The 16,669-nt window shown below is 42.3% G+C and overlaps 1 long non-coding RNA gene across 1 annotated transcript; it reads left to right on the top strand.

Moving 5' to 3' along the window:
- Positions 1–12,780: 12,780 nt before the first annotated feature.
- On the top strand, positions 12,781–16,286 carry LOC117594137. Its single transcript, XR_004575538.1, has 4 exons — positions 12,781–12,831; positions 12,925–12,984; positions 13,148–13,192; positions 16,200–16,286. It is a non-coding gene; the product is annotated as an uncharacterized LOC117594137 (long non-coding RNA).
- The last annotated feature ends 383 nt before the right edge of the window (positions 16,287–16,669 follow it).

The raw sequence follows: 16,669 nt of genomic DNA, 5'->3' as shown, positions 1-16,669 counted from the left end.
CAGATTATGGATAAAAGGATTCCTCATCTTAAATAGAAGCAATAGTTTCCAGGACAAAAAAAAAGTGTCACAAATAACATCACTTACTCGTACTCAAACGCTTGGCTCTGTGAAGTGGAGTGTGTCCTGGGGAGAAACCTGGTTCTGAGAAAGAGGAAACAGAAATTTGAAAATCTAACAAAGGGTATAGTTTAGTGGCAGGATCACAAATAAAGCATCACAGCAATACATTTTACATACCAGCTCTGAAGTCTACAGATGGCTCCACATTTTCCTGGTTTTCTGGAACCAATGAAACTTCTGTACCAATGAAATTTCTACATGTACTAGCAACCTCGGTGTTTACTGTAACATAGGCAAACAGCATGTGCTAGCTAACACTTGCTAGCCACTCTAGCAGCATACTTGTTCATGCAAACAAAATTACTTAAACAACCTATACACATCTTTATTTTTGTTAGAAAATATCAAAAGTTCAACTTAGTCTTTCTAAGTGTAAAGCTCTGGCTTTACCTACTGTAGCTAGTTACAGTTCTACATGTACTAGCAACATTGCTTAACCTCGGTGTTTACTGTAACATAGGCAAACAGCATGTGTGTAAACAAGGCTACTTTAGCTTGACTAGTTAGGCAAGACCAAAGATGACTACATATTTTAAATACACACATAAAAAACAATGTAAACATAATATTGCGTTACACAAAAAGGAAACATATACTTACTTAAACGCTGGTAGTCGATGTCGATGAATTTGCTAACTTACAACTGAAGGCTGTAGTAACTCGCGATTGATCGAACTGAAGCGAATGTACCCTCGTTTTATTGTTACGGGAGGGGCCAGCCTCAGTGACTCCAATGCGTCATCAACAGTAGAGACGGGTCCAGGAGCATGTCTAATTGTGCCTAAATCAAATAAATGTAAACAATTTCCCCCTAAGTGCATAAAATAATTCGATATATTTTACATATATTACTGTATAATCACTTCAGAGTTTCAAAGTCATTTAAATGTAATTTCCTAAACCTTACCTCTCATCATGTTATAAACCCTATTAATCTGTTATAATCTGTAATAAACCCTATGCTTTGGAGAAAAAAACTATTTGATATAATTCACGTTATATATTAGGATTTTATAATCGCTTCAAATGTGAAAAGTAGTAAAAATGCCGTCAGTTCCACGTAACTCCCAACATGCAAAACCATTGGCCGGTCGATTTTGAGAGTAGCCTTGTATTTAAAAGCGTCTTGCCGCCGGACGACAGCGGTCCTTTAGACCGAGGCAACCACCTAAGAAAATGAAGCAGTCGGACCGCCGGCTAATTGCCGGCGGCATCTCGCAAGAAATGGGAGTGACGTATTTGGCGGCAAACGTTTCATCCCCGCCAGCAGGACGCACCTATAGCCGACAGCTTAGGGCCGGCGGCAAAAAGAAGCCGTGCAGATATTTTTTGCTATCTGGGTAACTGTTATGGTGTAAGCACAATGCTTTTTAGTTTCCACACGCAGTCCACAAACACTTGAAAATGCCCACATTTAATACAGACATTATAGCCTACGTGTAATAATATACATGCCCGCTCATTTTAAGATGCCCATCAACATTAAAATTCAGGCTATGCCACTGTTATAGTCAAATTCCCTTACATCTATTTACCAGACGTATTCAGTAATGATAATGGCCACATTTCTAACAAGAAAAAAATATATACATAATTTGCAACCAAGGCCAAATTATGACAAACAAAAGATTAATTCATTACATTAGTAACTTAATCATTATAGATCTTAGTGAAACTGAATATAAAGAGATTACTTTCTTACCTTTCCTTGTGGTTCTTAAAATAACGAATGAAATTTGACGTTGTTGCATATTTTGGATCTGGCAAATCTTTTTTTATTCACACGGTTCAGTTCAAAGTCCTTGTATCCAAACGATACTATTTGTGGAGCTCGACTAACGTTACTGTCTGCCATGTTTGGCGCGGTTTGAATTGTGCAGCGTTAAAGGCTCATACGCTGATTAGTGGTGCTGATGTCACAACATATAAAATAATTTTATTGCTGTTTGTTTATTATAAGTTAAAGTCATTGTCGAGTCTTCCACTTCAAGTCAAGTCTCAAGTAACTTGTTCTCAAGTTTTCATACTTTAATCAAGCAAGTCACAAGTCCTGAAAATTGTGACTGGAGTCAGACTCGAGTCAAGTCATGTGACTCGAGTCCCCCACCTCTGGAGTATACAAGAAATATACATGAATGTGCTGCTCCTCACTCTGCCCCTTTCTGCAGACTGCAGATAAAAAAGCGGGAAAGATAAGCTAAAACCTTCCCCTAACGTTAACCTGCACTGGTTGGTTTAATTTTAGAGCCAGTCTCTCGCCTCTGACACGAATCTGTTCTATAAATTAGTCGGTATATATAAAAGAAATATACATGAAATAACACACAATCTCTAGTCTAGCATAATTAAGCATTAGCATTTTGCTCGATATGACCAGCAAACCATTACCTCAGTGAAAATGTACACATTCGAGTGAGCTAAACTCCGTTTAAAACCAGCATTTAATATTAAAGGTTTTACCTTCGCAGTGTAGAGCTCCAAACTGCAACAGCTTTTCCAAAAAAGAGAAACAAAATGAAGGCTCTCCAATGGTCCAAGTGTGCATATTTGTTTTGTTAATTTAAGTTATAGAGGAGGTCCACGCCACATACAGTTCCAGGGCACTACACAAATCCAGCTGTTCAAAAGGAGATATGTCAAATGCATGTGTTTTCCAGGCCTCAGTAAAGAAGAAAATGCTAATTAAACGTATTCAAGCTGCAGAAAAAATCATATTACGTCATAAATATATATAAATCCTAATAAAACATACTAATTATTGTTGTCAATGTGATGTCTATATGACATCAATTTGTCATGTAAAATCCCACATTGATTTGACGTAAATTGAACGTCAAACATATTGGCCCATATACATTAAATCAATTACAGTGTGTGGGATTAACTGCCTATTTCACCCAGTAACCACTGGAAGAAATATCTATCAAAATTGAATTTGTCTCTCAGTCTAGTTCTGTAGGCTACACAATCATGGGGAAGACTGCTGACTTGACAGCTGTCCAAACGACGACCATTGACACCCTGCAAGGAGGGCAAGACACAAAAGGTCATAGCTAAAGAGGCTGGCTGTTCACAGAGCTCTGTGTCCAAACACATTAATAGAGAGGCGAAGGGAAGGAAAAGATGTGGTAGAAAAAAGTGTACAAGCAATAGGGATAATCACACCCTGGAGAGGATTGTGAAACAAAACCCATTAAAAAATGTGGGGGAGATTCACAAAGAGTGGACTGCAGCTGGAGTCAGTGCTTCAAGAACCACCACGCATAGACATATGCAAGACATGGGTTTCAGCTGTCGCATTCTTTGTGTCAAGCCACTCTTGAACAAGACACAGCATCAGAAGCATCTTGCCTGGGCTAAAGACAAAAAGGACTGGACTGCTGCTGAGTTATGTTCTCTGATGAAAGTACATTTTGCATTTCCTTTGGAAATCAAGGTCCCAGAGTCTGGAGGAAGAGAGGAGAGGCACACAATCCACGTTGCTTGAAGTCCAGTGTAAAGTTTCCATAGTCAGTGATAGTTTGGAGTGCCATGTCATCTGCTGGTGTTGGACCACTGTGTTTTCTGAGGTCCAAGGTCAACGCAGCCGTCTACCAGGAAGTTTTAGAGCACTTCATGCTTCCTGCTGCTGATCAACTTTATGGAGATGCAGATTCATTTTCCAACAGGACTTGGCACCTGCACACAGTGCCAAAGCTACCAGTACCTGGTTTGAAGACCATGGTATCCCTGTTCTTATTTGGCCAGCAAACTCGCCTGACCTTAACCCTATAGAAAATCTATGGGGTATTGTGAAGAGGAGGATGTGATACGCCAGACCCAACCATGCAGAGAGCTGAAGGCCACTAACAGAGCAACCTGGGCTCTCATAACACCTGAGCAGTGCCACAGACTAATCGACTCCATGCCACACCGCATTGCTGCAGTAATACAGGCAAAACGAGCCCAAACTAAGTAGTGAGTGCTGTACATGCTCATACTTTTCATGTTCATACTTTTCAGTTGGCCAACATTTCTAAAAATCATTTTTTTGTATTAGTCTTAAGTAATATTCTAATTTTCAAAGATACTGAATTTGGGATTTTCATTAGTTGTCAGTTATAATCATCACAATTAAAATAAATAAACATTTGAAATATATCAGTCTGTGTGTAATGAATGAATATAATATACAAGTTTCACGGTTCTGTTGGTAATTTTTATGGACAGAATTTCTAGGCGCAGCCAGGGGCCGGAGGGTGTCAGGTTTGGGGACCACACGATTTCGTTTCTGCTCTTTGCGGATGATGTTGTCGTGTTGGCCCCTTCAAACCAGGACCTTCAACATGCACTGGGACGGTTTGCAGCCGAGTGTGAAGCAGTGGGGATGAGAATCAGTACCTCCAAATCCGAGGCCATGGTCCTCAATCGGAAAAGGGTGGCTTGCCCACTTCAAGTTGGTGGAGAGTGCCTGCCTCAAGTGGAGGAGTTTAAGTATCTAGGGGTCTTGTTCACGTGTGAGGGAAGAATGGAACGGGAGATTGACAGACGGATCGGTGCAGCTTCTGCAGTAATGCGGTCGATGTATCGGTCTGTCGTGGTGAAGAAAGAGCTGAGCCGCAAGGCGAAGCTCTCGATTTACCGGTCAATCTACGTTCCTACTCTCACCTATGGTCATGAGCTTTGGGTCATGACCGAAAGGACAAGATCCCGGATACAGGCGGCCGAAACGACCTTTCTCCGCTCGGTCACCCGGGAGGAGCTCAGAGTAGAGCCGCTGCTCTTCCACATCGAGAGGGGTCAGCTGAGGTGGCTTGGGCATCTGTTTCGGATACCTCCTGAACGCCTTCCTGGGAAGGTGTTCAGGGCCCTTCCCACCGGGAGGAGACCCCGGGGAAGACCTAGGACACGCTGGAGGGACTATGTCTCCCGGCTGGCCTGGGAACACCTCAGTGTCCCCCCGGAAGAGCTGGAGAAAATGTCTAGGGAGAGGGAAGTCTGGGCATCTCTGCTTAGACTGCTGCCCCCGCGACCCGGCCCCGGATAAGCGGAAGAAGATGACATGGCAAGTTTCACTTTTTGAATGGAATTACTGAAATAAATCAACTTCTTGATGATATTAAAATGTTATGACCAGCATCTGTATTCTGCTGTCATGGGTGGATCCTGGCCATCTTGCTACAATGTTGGCCATTTTCATCACAGACAGCCTGCACATGGATGGAGCAGTAGCTTTTACGGAACTGTTCTCCATTCTCGCCGCCATGGTTCGAAATAGGAATATGAGTGGTCTATTAACACTACAACACCTGGAAATCAAGCTTGTCTATAAAATCCAGCTGTTGTTTGGTTTAAATGAATAACCAATTTCTTAGAGAAGCGGAATCTTTTTGAAAACTCTTCATTATCATAAACATTTAAATGGTTTAACAACTCTCTTATTTTTCTACGAGGAACTCTGTTGTAAATTTGCTCTCTCCACCTCAAATATGCTGCTATCTTTGTCAAGTTAAACCACCTCATGTGGCAGTTTAGAATTAATCGGTTATCTAAGTTTTAATTCCCAAAAATATTTATGGAGCAACAGTCTTAAAGTTAATCTGGGTTTTACAGATTAGAGGAAGGATTACATTTAACTAGGATCAATTTGAATATTGGTTTTACATTTGGTGCAACAGGATTTATAGTTAAACCTTGATTTATCCCTGTTTAAAAGTTAATCTATGTTGTTGCAACCCATAGATTAAATGGGCTGCTGCCGATTGCAACACTGTCCTCAACACATCAATGGATCACCAAGGCCATCATACACCAAACTAGCCCCCACGGGAACTATCCCCCAAACAGGGTGAGATACACTTGGAGGAGGCTTCCTCAGGCCAGCGGTCTGGATTATTTTATCATTCCATTCTCAGCTGTTCCATTCTCAGCTGTTGCAAAAAAGGTGCTGATAGAATGTGCTTGTATCACCATTTTATTGGCATCTACATCACTGAATTCCCAAGAGGACAAGGATACTGGAAGTTCAATGAAAGACCTTTAAAGGATGTATCATTTAGTGACCAGAATGAGATAATTTATGAAAAAAAATGAAAGGACAATATTGACTCATGTGGTATGGGATGCATTCAAATTCACATTTAGAGACCACTAAATACTATATTTTGTAAGAAATGAAAAAATACCAGGCAAAAGAAAATTAACTAAAGACAGAGAATCTAATAGTTGATTTAGGAAATGTATTTGGTAGTCGAAATTATCAAAGAAATATACAAAACAAATTGGAAATAAAACAAAAATAAATGGATTCTATAATTCAAGAACAATCAAACCTCTCTATTATAAAAACCAAACCAACTGGATGGAAAGCAGTGAAAAAGTGTAATTTTTATTTTATTTTTAATCTTCAACACAGGAATTCCACAAAAAACATATCTTGAAAATTGACAGACCATGACTGAAGATGTCTTGGGAGAGACAACAAAGTATTTTAAGGAAATATACTCAATGAAACTTCCACTTTACCCACTAACTCTGATTTTTTTTTTTATTATTTCTTTCCTAATAAACAGAAAATGAATTTAACATATATACAAAAGGAACAGGGCAAGGAAAGAAATAACAGTAGAGGAAATCCTGAAGGCTATCAAATCTTTTGAGACTGGTACATCACCAGGGCTCGATGGCATTCCCAAATGAAGTATATCTCACCTTTTTCAAAGAAATGAACAACCCATTTTTAGCTTGTTTTAACTAATCATATCAGGTGTCTAAATCATCTACAAGTCAGCCAGAGGGTCTAATATCACTGTTGCTCAACCCTCACTGTAATTATAAGGATCCTACTCAGTAAAAAATTACTCTACAGTGCTGAGACGCAAAAATATTAAAATTTACAGCACTTCAAATAAAATAAAAATTTCTACTAATAATACATCCCGATCAAAAATGTTTACATTTGTGACAATTAGACAATTATTAGAAATAATAGAGCTGTACAATAGATCAAAAAGGCCTGGCCTATAGTTTTCATAGCAGATATTGAAAAAGCATTTTATTTCTAAATGTATGAGCTATTGAAATTTTATGTAGATATTTAAGTAATTCTCTTATACAATTTGTGAAGGTGATGTACAGTGACCAGAGTACGGAACATGTGCCGGGGAGGCCGGCGGAGGTTCAGGAGCCGGGGAGGCCGGCGGAGGTTCAGGAGCCGGGGAGGCCGGCGGAGGTTCAGGAACCGGGAGGGCCGGTGGAGGGCCAGGGTAGGCGGAGCCGGCGGAGGGTCAGGGGTCGACGGAGGGTCAGGTGCCAGCGGAGAGTCAGAAGCCGGCGGAGAGTCAGAAGCCGGCGTGGAGTCAGGAACCAGGAGGGCTGGCGGAGCCGCGGAGCCGGAGAGTGGGCGGCGGAATAGGTGTTCAGAATTCAGGTGAATGTGCTCTAGGGAATGTGCTGCGTTCAGGTGATCTAGGAAGGGGGCAGTGTTTGCGTGATCTAAGACAGGGCCGAGGGCATGAACTTACGGCAGACATCACACTGGCAAAGGCCTAATCACATTGTCGTGAGACCCCCCCTTAGTTGAGGCATCAGGGATTAAAACATTATCAATGCAGTAAACGCATTTGGCTCTAAATTACATCAAATGTGACAAAGCACAACAAAACCAACACAGTATCACAGGATTTTGTGACATCTACATTGATTCAGTATTACAAGGCATTTTTTGTGTGTACAGGACACGTGGTATGGAATTTCTTGAACTAATGTACATTTTAGAACTGTCTGCTTTTCTAATCAATGGTATGTAACTCCAGTGACTTTGTTTGTGACATGTCTGAATGATATCAGTGGATCATTGGGTCCTCTGACCATCTGTTAATCTAATAAACCAATAAGGGTCCTTTGTTCTTCAGGAATGTGGCTGGCTGTGAGAGTGACTTTTACGATGATCCCCTACCTACTTGAGAGTAAACACCAGTAGTTAATATAAGACGCTTCTGTCACTTTTGGATGATTTATTGACAGTAAGCGGGACTTCAGATTATGTGCAGATTATGAAAAGTATTTATTACGACCCATCAAACCTTGGTGCTTATGTTGGTAAAGAGGATTAGAAAAGAGTGTACTAGGAGAGAACCAGGGAGATTCTCAAAAATTGTGTCGCAAATGTTTGGTTATTGGCCCAGGATACATACACGCTACACAGGCCACTAGCTATTAATTTTCAAAGAAATAGAGTTATTGTTCAAAATATAAATTCATTTAAACTGAATTTGGTCGAGGGCTTACAGTGTGGAAACGAATAGATGTATTAAGTAAATATGCCCAGGTTCGTGTGTTGAGAAATAAAAGTGCAATTGAAGACATATTAAAAGAAGGAAGAACTTCCAAAAAAGTACAAACGGGGAAGGAGTTTTTTAATTCTCATTTTTAATTGTTAATGAAGAAGTACAACATAAAACATTTTGTTACCGGTAATGAAATCAAAGCGAGTATTTGTATTTGATTCACTGCCGATTTTGCAGGTTTTCCTACTTACAAAGCATGTAGAGGTCTGTAATTTTTATCATAGGTACACTTCAACTGTGAGAGATGGAATCTAAAACAAAAATCCAGGAAATCACATTACAAATCACATTACATTTAAATAATTAATTTGCATTTTATTGCATGACATAAGTATTTGATCACCTACCAACCAGTAAGAATTCCGGCTCTCACAGACCTGTTAGTTTTTCTTTAAGAAGCCCTCCTGTTCTCCACTCATTACCTGTATTAACTGCACCTGTTTGAAATTGTTACCTGTATATGAGACACCTGTCCACACACTCAATCAAACAGACTCCAACCTCTCCACAATGACCAAGACCAGAGAGCTGTGTAAGGACATCAGGGATAACGTTTTAGACCTACCCAAGGCTGGGATGGGCTACAGGACAATAGGCAAGCAGCTTGGTGAGAAGGCAACAACTGTTGGCGCAATTATTAGAAAATGGGAACACAGTCTCAAAGAAAACCATTAGTAACGCACTATGCCGTCATGGATTAAAATCCTGCAGCGCACGCAAGGTCCCCCTGCTCAAGCCAGCGTATGTCCAGGCCCGTCTGAAGTTTGCCAATGACCATCTGGATGATCCCAAGGAGGAATAGGAGAAGGTCATGTGGTCTGATGAGACAAAAATTTAGCTTTTTGGTCTAAACTCCACTCACCGTGTTTGTAGGAAGAAGAAGAAGGACGAGTACAACCCCAAGAACACCATCCCAACCGTGAAGCATGGCGGTGGAAACATCATTCTTTGGGGATGCTTTTCTGCAAAGGGGACAGGATGACTGCATCGTATTGAGGGGAGGATGGGTGGGGCCATGTATCGCAAGATCTTGACCACCAACCTCCTTCCCTCAGTAAGCGCATTGAAGATGTGTGGCTGGTTCTTCCAGCATTACAACGACCCGAAACACACAGCCAGGGCAACTAAGGAGTGGCTCCGTAAGAAGCATCTCAAGGTCCTGGAGTGGCCTAGCCAGTCTCCCGACCTGAACCCAATAGAAAATCTTTGGAGGGAGCTGAAAGTCTGAATTGCCCAGCAACAGCCCCGAAATCTGAAGGATCTGGAGAAGGTCTGTATGGAGGAGTGGGCCAAAATCCCTGCTCCAGTGTGTGCAATCCTGTTCAAGAACTACAGGCAACGTATGATCTCTGTAATTGCAAACAAAGGTTTCTGTACCAAATATTAAGTTCTGCTTTTCTGATGTATCAAAGAATTTGTGGAAAGCCATCTGAGATGCAAATTAGCTGACACAAACAGATCAGGAGAAAAGCGGCAAAAGCGGGCCGCCATCGATTGCTCACTGGGGAATCTCCTGGTTGCCTATTAAATATCATGCATGGTTTAACCAGACTAACGTAAACCATAAAATATCTCTTCCACCTTGCTACAAGTCTGACTTCAGCACCATAGAGTATTAAAAGCATTTAGGAAAATCTCCAATCCCATGTCACCAAGTATATGTATTCTTTTCACTATAGGCCTTGTTAACCCCTCTCCAAACATAGCACTTATGGGTGTGACCATAAAGCTCTATTTTGGTCTCGTCACTCCAAATTATAGTGTGCCAGAAGCGGGGAGTCGTGTCAAGGTGTTTTCAGGCATATTGTAACCAGGCTTTTTTGTGGAATTGGCACAGTACAGCTTTCTTCTTCATGAGAGCTAACAAAGTAATTGACTATACACAGATACTAATTACTATTTAAAAAGCCACAGGATTGGGGAATTCACCTTAAATTGCCATTTTCACTTGTGTGTCTGTAACAAGGCCACACATTCAAAGGTTTATAAACTTTTGATCAGGGCCATTTAAGTGATTTCCATTCTCCAATCCTCCCGATATGAGACCTGAAGCAGTACTGTGTACAGACCTTCCGAGGGGCATGTGCTGAATCTAAAGAAATGGGTGGAGCAGTCACTGACCTGAAGTGTGGCCAGTGAAGACGGCTGGTTAGCCAATGACGGGTAAGATCCCAACTGTGATATCGGGACAACCTAAGACAGGCACAGTCGTGCATCTGGCCACTATACACAACATACCTACCAAGGTATGTGTTTACGTAACCCAGAGCAGTACCTGTACTGAACAAATAGCACAATGAGTAGACCAAGGTGCTTTCCAGGGACAGGGAGGTTGCCAAGTGACAGTCAGACAAATGCACTGGATTCCCAACTGCACACTTGTTGAAACTGGTGCACCACCCACGTGCCGGTTGTTTTGTGGTTTCCCTGGAGTGTGGGCCCTGAAATCTCCCGGATATAAAAGCACTTACATAGTATTGTGTTTGTCTATCTGTATTCAGTTTTTTTTGTGTGAGAATATGTATTAGAAAAAAAAAAAAAAAAAAGAGAGAGGGTGAAAAATTGAAAAAAGTTCAGGCCTGATGACAACTCTAACCCCCGTTCAAGCAGCATGCCATTCCGGAATGGCAGATGGTAGAAAACAGAGCAGGGTTCTATTTTTTTCCTTCTACGTTGCAGAAACCCAATCAGAGCCTAGCGGAAAAACAATAGGGCTTGGTAGCAAGGGCCAAACATTCATGGGTATGTAAACTTTTGATCAGGGCCATTTGGGTGATTTCTGTTATCATTATGATTTAAAAAGGAGCCAAACAACTATGTGATAATAAATGGCTTCATATGATCAGAATCCTTGAATAAAATGAATTTTTTTTGCATGATCAGTCATATTTTCAAAATCAATGCCACAATTTCTGCCAGGTTATGCCAACTTATGAGCACAGTTGTAGCAGAGAAATCTGCTCAAATTGCCTGTTTTCTTTTAGTAAGTTTCATTTTAATGAACGGCGATTACTGAACTACTCTGTTTTGTTCATGTTGGATCTGCCTTTTTTTCCTTGAATGCAATACTGTACTTTTCCCAGCTTAAATTAAATATCAAAACAGCAAAGGCAGTACGATATCAGCTGCTTCTCATTTTTACTAGCAGAAAGGCAAGCGATTTCATGGCTTATGTGTGAATGAGGGGTAACTGTGTGTGGCCCCATTCGATGCTAGTTGTATCTTGTGGGCAGTGTTTTTTTGTGTTCCTGGCTTCGGCAACGCTGGACATTTTGCACTGTGTTGTGGTTGGTGACTCCATGGTCGCTCTCCACTGCCTGGGTTTTTTGTGCCATGTTCCAAACAGGTCTGGAGTTTGTCCTCCTTACCTTCTGCCCCTCCCTTTATGTGTGCCTCTGCATTGTCTGGAATGGACCGATCCTGTGGCGTTTTTGTCTTGCGGTGTGTTCTCAAGGCAATGTCTCTCCCCATGGTTAATGGTGGGCATCTTTGGCGGGGGGGTCAGGTGCTGCCTCCTGGGGTTGTATGTGCACTCCACCAGTGGGGAGAAGGCCCCTGGGTGTTGTTGGTAGGATCGTTAATAACTGCGATTTGTGGGACGCAAGTGTGTTTTTCTCCCACGTCTTTTTTGGGCACCTTGTGTGTCACTGCCACTGGCCTGGTGCACTTGTTGCTTTTGGTTTAGGGTACGAAGGGCCAGGGAGCCTTGCCCATCACACCCGTTTTCCCATGATCCTTCTTTTTGGGCAGGTTGCATCTCATGTCAGTATTCCATCCGCGGCTTAGTGGCACGGGAAATTACGAGAATTCTAAGAACATTTGGTTGCACCACAGCTAATTTTTGAGTCATAGCAAAGGGGGTGAATACTTATAAAATCAATTATTATCTCTTATATTTCTAACAATTTGCTGATTTTATGTTTAACTTTGAAATTACAGACTTTATTTAGTAGGATAATAGTAAAAACTCATAAAATCCATTTTGACACAAATGGATGTTGTAACAAAAAACTGGGTATATGCTTTAGAAAGTCACTGTCCTACATTGATGTGATTATTGTTCATGAAGCCTCCTCAATCCAAAAAAACACTGAATGAATCATCAACTTTTCAATGTAGATAAAGTTTCCTAATGCTGATGAGACATTCTTTGTGGGGACTGTGGATATTTAGACTTTTTAGGATTACACAACAGATGCCTATTTCATCATATGTGTAATCTTTTGGACACATTTGATCAGCTCATTCATTGACTGAAATCTCATTGGTTGTCTTTGAACCGATAAGGTCTATAAAAACACGTTAGCTATTTAGCTACAATGCAGCATCAATCCGTGCTTCAGAACAAACTCTTTCCCATTTTACATCTTCACTCAAAAAGGTAAGAGTTTCAAAGAATACTCTACCATAAATTTGGCATGCCTGTCTTCCATAAATTCGAAAATACTGTCTACTATATTTCAATTATTTCCAGACAACCATGAAACTACTAGGCCTAATGATGTACCTCTTTGGACTGTGTTCCTCCATCCCTGTAAGTTCTCTGGATTTACAAAATGTATCCTGCTATGTAAACATCAATAGTTCAACAGATATTTCCTAGAGTTCTTTGAATAAGAAAATATCAGAATGATTGTGGTGTCATGGAATGGTTTCATTGTAATAATATTCATACTGGGATTATTTTTTGGGTGCAGGTGACTAAGGAACATAATAGAGAGGAGCACTCTTCAAGTAAAGAGGTCAGTAAAGCCTATAGCAAATATTTTGACTCTGTTGGTACCACAATACAGAATCAGAAAGTGTTTTATTGCCAAGTAAAAATAGTAGACTATGCATTATTAAATAACTCAAAATAACTAAAAAGTGTATGTTAGGTGCAAGATTTGGTCCAGTTGAGGGTTTTCAGTGTACAGTGGGAAGTGTTTGATACACTGCCGATTTTGCAGGTTTCCCACTTACAAAGCATGTAGAAGTCTGTAATATTTATCATAGGTACTCGTCAACTGTGAGTGATGGAATCTAAAACAAAAATCCAGAAAATCACATTGTATTATTTTTAATTAGCATTTTATTGCATGACATAAGAATTTGATACATATGAAAAGCAGAACTTAATATTTGGTACAGAAACCTTTGTTTCCTTCAGATTTCGGGGCTGTCGCTGGGCAATACAGACTTTCAGCTCCCTCCAAAGATTTTCTATTGGGTTCAGGTCGGGAGACTGGCTAGGCCACTCCAGGACCTTGAGATGCTTCTTACGGAGCCACTCCTTAGTTGCCCTGGCTGTGTGTTTCGGTTCGTTGTCATGTTGGAAGACCTAGCCACGACCCATCTTCAATGCTCTTACTGAGGGAAGGAGTTTGTTGGCCAAGATCTTGCGATACATGGCCCCATCCATCCTCCCCTCAATACGATGCAGTCGTCCTGTCCCCTTTCCAGAAAAGCATCCCCAAAGAATGATGTTTCCACCTCCATGCTTCACGGTTGGGATGGTGTTCTTGGGGTGGTTACTCCAAACACGGCGAGTGGAGTTTAGACCAAAAAGCTCTATTTTTGTCTCATCAGACCACATGACCTTCTCCCATTCCTCCTCTGGATCATCCAGATGGTCATTGGCAAACTTCAGACGGGCCTGGACATGTGCTGGCTTGAGCAGGGGGACCTTGCGTGCGCTGCAGGATTTTAATCCATGACGGCTTAGTGTGTAACTAATAGTTTTCTTTGAGACTGTGGTCCCAGCTCTCTTCAGGTCATTGACCAGGTCCTGCCGTGTAGTTCTGGGCTGATCCCTCACCTTCCTCATGATCATTGATGCCCCACGAGGTGAGATCTTGCATGGAGCCCCAGACCGAGGGAGATTGACTATCATCTTGAACTTCTTCCATTTTCTAATAATTGCGCCAACAGTTGTTGCATTCTCACCAAGCTTCTTACTGGTTGGTAGATGATCAAATACTTATGTCATGCAATAAAATGCAAATTAATTATTTAAAAATCATACAATGTGATTTTCTGGATTTTTGTTTTAGATTCCGTCTCTCACAGTTGAAGTGTACCTATGATAAATATTACAGACCTCTACATGTAAGTAGGAAAACCTGCAAAATGGGCAGGGTATCAAATACTTGTTCTCCCCACTGTATGTTGGGAGTGGGTTATAGTCAATTTGGTTTCAGGGGCATGTTCATGAGGCTTACTGCTGTAGGATAGAAAATGTTCTTGTGGCGGGAGGTTTATGTCCTGATAGACCTCAGTCTTCTGCCGGAGGCGAGAATACTGCATAGTCCATTTCCGGGGTGAGTGCAATCAGCCCCAATCTTTGCTGCTCGCTTCCACATCCTGGAGTTGTGTAGGTCGTGTAGAGACGGCAGATTGCAGCCCATCACCCTCTCTTGCAGAGCAGATGATGCATTGCAGCCTGCGTTTATTCTTTGGAAGTGGCTGCAGCGTACCAGACGGTGATGGAGGACGTCAGGATGAAGTCTATGATGGCAGTGTAGAAAAGCACCATCATAGTCGTTGGCAGGTCAAACTTTTTCAGCTGTGGCAGGAAGTACATCCTCTGCTCTGCTTTTTTATGTAAGAGAGGTGATGTTCAGCTTGCACTTGAGTTCCTGGACGATGGTGGTCCCCAGAAAATGAAAGGACTCTACTGAGTTGACCGGGGAGCCACCCAGGGTGATGGGGGAAGGGCAGCTAGTCTTCTCCTGAAGTCCATTATCATCTCCGCAGTCTTAAGGTCCTTGAGGTCCAAGTTGTTCTGACTGCACCAGGACACCAGATGATCAATCTCCCACCTGTCGTCTGATGAGGGTTCTGTCATCCGCAAACTTCAGGAGCTTGACAGAGTGTTGACTGGAGGTGCAGCTGTTGGTGTACAGGGAGAAGAGATGGGGGAACAGGACACAGCCTTGGGGGGAGCCGGTGCTGATGGTCAGGGGGTCGGACAGGAGCTTCCCCATCCTCATGTGCTGCTTCCTGTTGGACGGCAAGGCTGTGATCCACCTGCATGTGGACTTGGACACACTCAGTTGAAACAACTTGTCCTAGAGCAAAGCAGGAATTATGGTGTTGAATGTGGAACTGAAGTCTACAAACAGGATTCTGGGGTAGATTCCAGGGGAGTCCAGATGCTGGAGGATGAAGTGAAGAGCCATGTTGACCGCGTCATCCACAGACCTGTTGGCTCTGTAGGCATACTGCAGTGGATCTAGAAGATGGTCGTGATGGTCTTGAGGTGGGACAGTACAAGGCGCTTAAATGACTTCATAACAACTGTGGTCAGGGCGATGGTTCTGTAGTTGATGATGATGGAGGACTTAAAACAAACTGGGATGCAGCATGTCTCCAGTGAGGTTTTCAAGATGGCAGTAAACACAGCAGAAAGCTGATCTGCACAGTGCCTAAGGGTAGATGGTGAGACACCGTCAGGTCCTGCTGCTTTCCTTGGGTACTGTCTCTTGAATAGTCTGTTAACTTCCTGTTCCAGGATTTAAATTTCGATTGTAGTGGCAGGGGTGGGGACGATTGGGATGGGTGAATGTGAATGGGCCCCAATGGTGGGGATGATTGGTATGGGTGAATGTGAATGGGCTCCAATGGTGGGGATGATTGGTATGGGTGAAAGTGAATGGGCCCCAATGGTGTTGGGTTTGTGTTGATGGCTGGACAGTTTGCTCAATAAGACAAGTCTATATTTCAATTACTTTCTTGTATTTTTGATTAATCTATTTCTTTCAATTACAGGGGTACAATGGTTTTGAGGGGTTATACCCCTATCCTCAGCATCCCCAGAGTGACTCAAAACAGATGTCCCTGCTACCCCTACTATTGTCAAGACGGTCTGCACCTGTTCCTGCCCTACCTGCCCTGCCGGCCCTTCCTCCTCTACCTGCCATACCGGCCCTTCCTCCTTTACCAGCCCTGCCGGCCCTTCCTTCTCTACCTGCCCTGCCAGCCCTGCCAGCCCTTCCTCCTCTACCTGCCATACCTGCACTACCAGCTTTTCCTGACTTTCCTGCTTTTCCTGCCATACCTCCCCTACCTGCCTTTCCTGACATACCCCCCCTACCAGCTTTTCCTGACTTTCCTGCTTTTCCTGCCATACCTCCCCTACCTGCTTTTCCTGCTTTTCCTGAAATTCCTCCCCTACCTGCTTTTCCTGCATTTCCTGTGATACCTCCGCTACCTGCCTTTCCTGCATTCCCTGCAATACC

This window comes from Esox lucius, chromosome 25 (assembly GCF_011004845.1).
Source record: "Esox lucius isolate fEsoLuc1 chromosome 25, fEsoLuc1.pri, whole genome shotgun sequence".
In the NCBI taxonomy this organism is placed as follows: Eukaryota; Metazoa; Chordata; class Actinopteri; order Esociformes; family Esocidae; genus Esox; species Esox lucius.
Note: the sequence above shows the minus strand (reverse complement) of the source record. Positions and strands in the feature narration are given on the sequence as shown.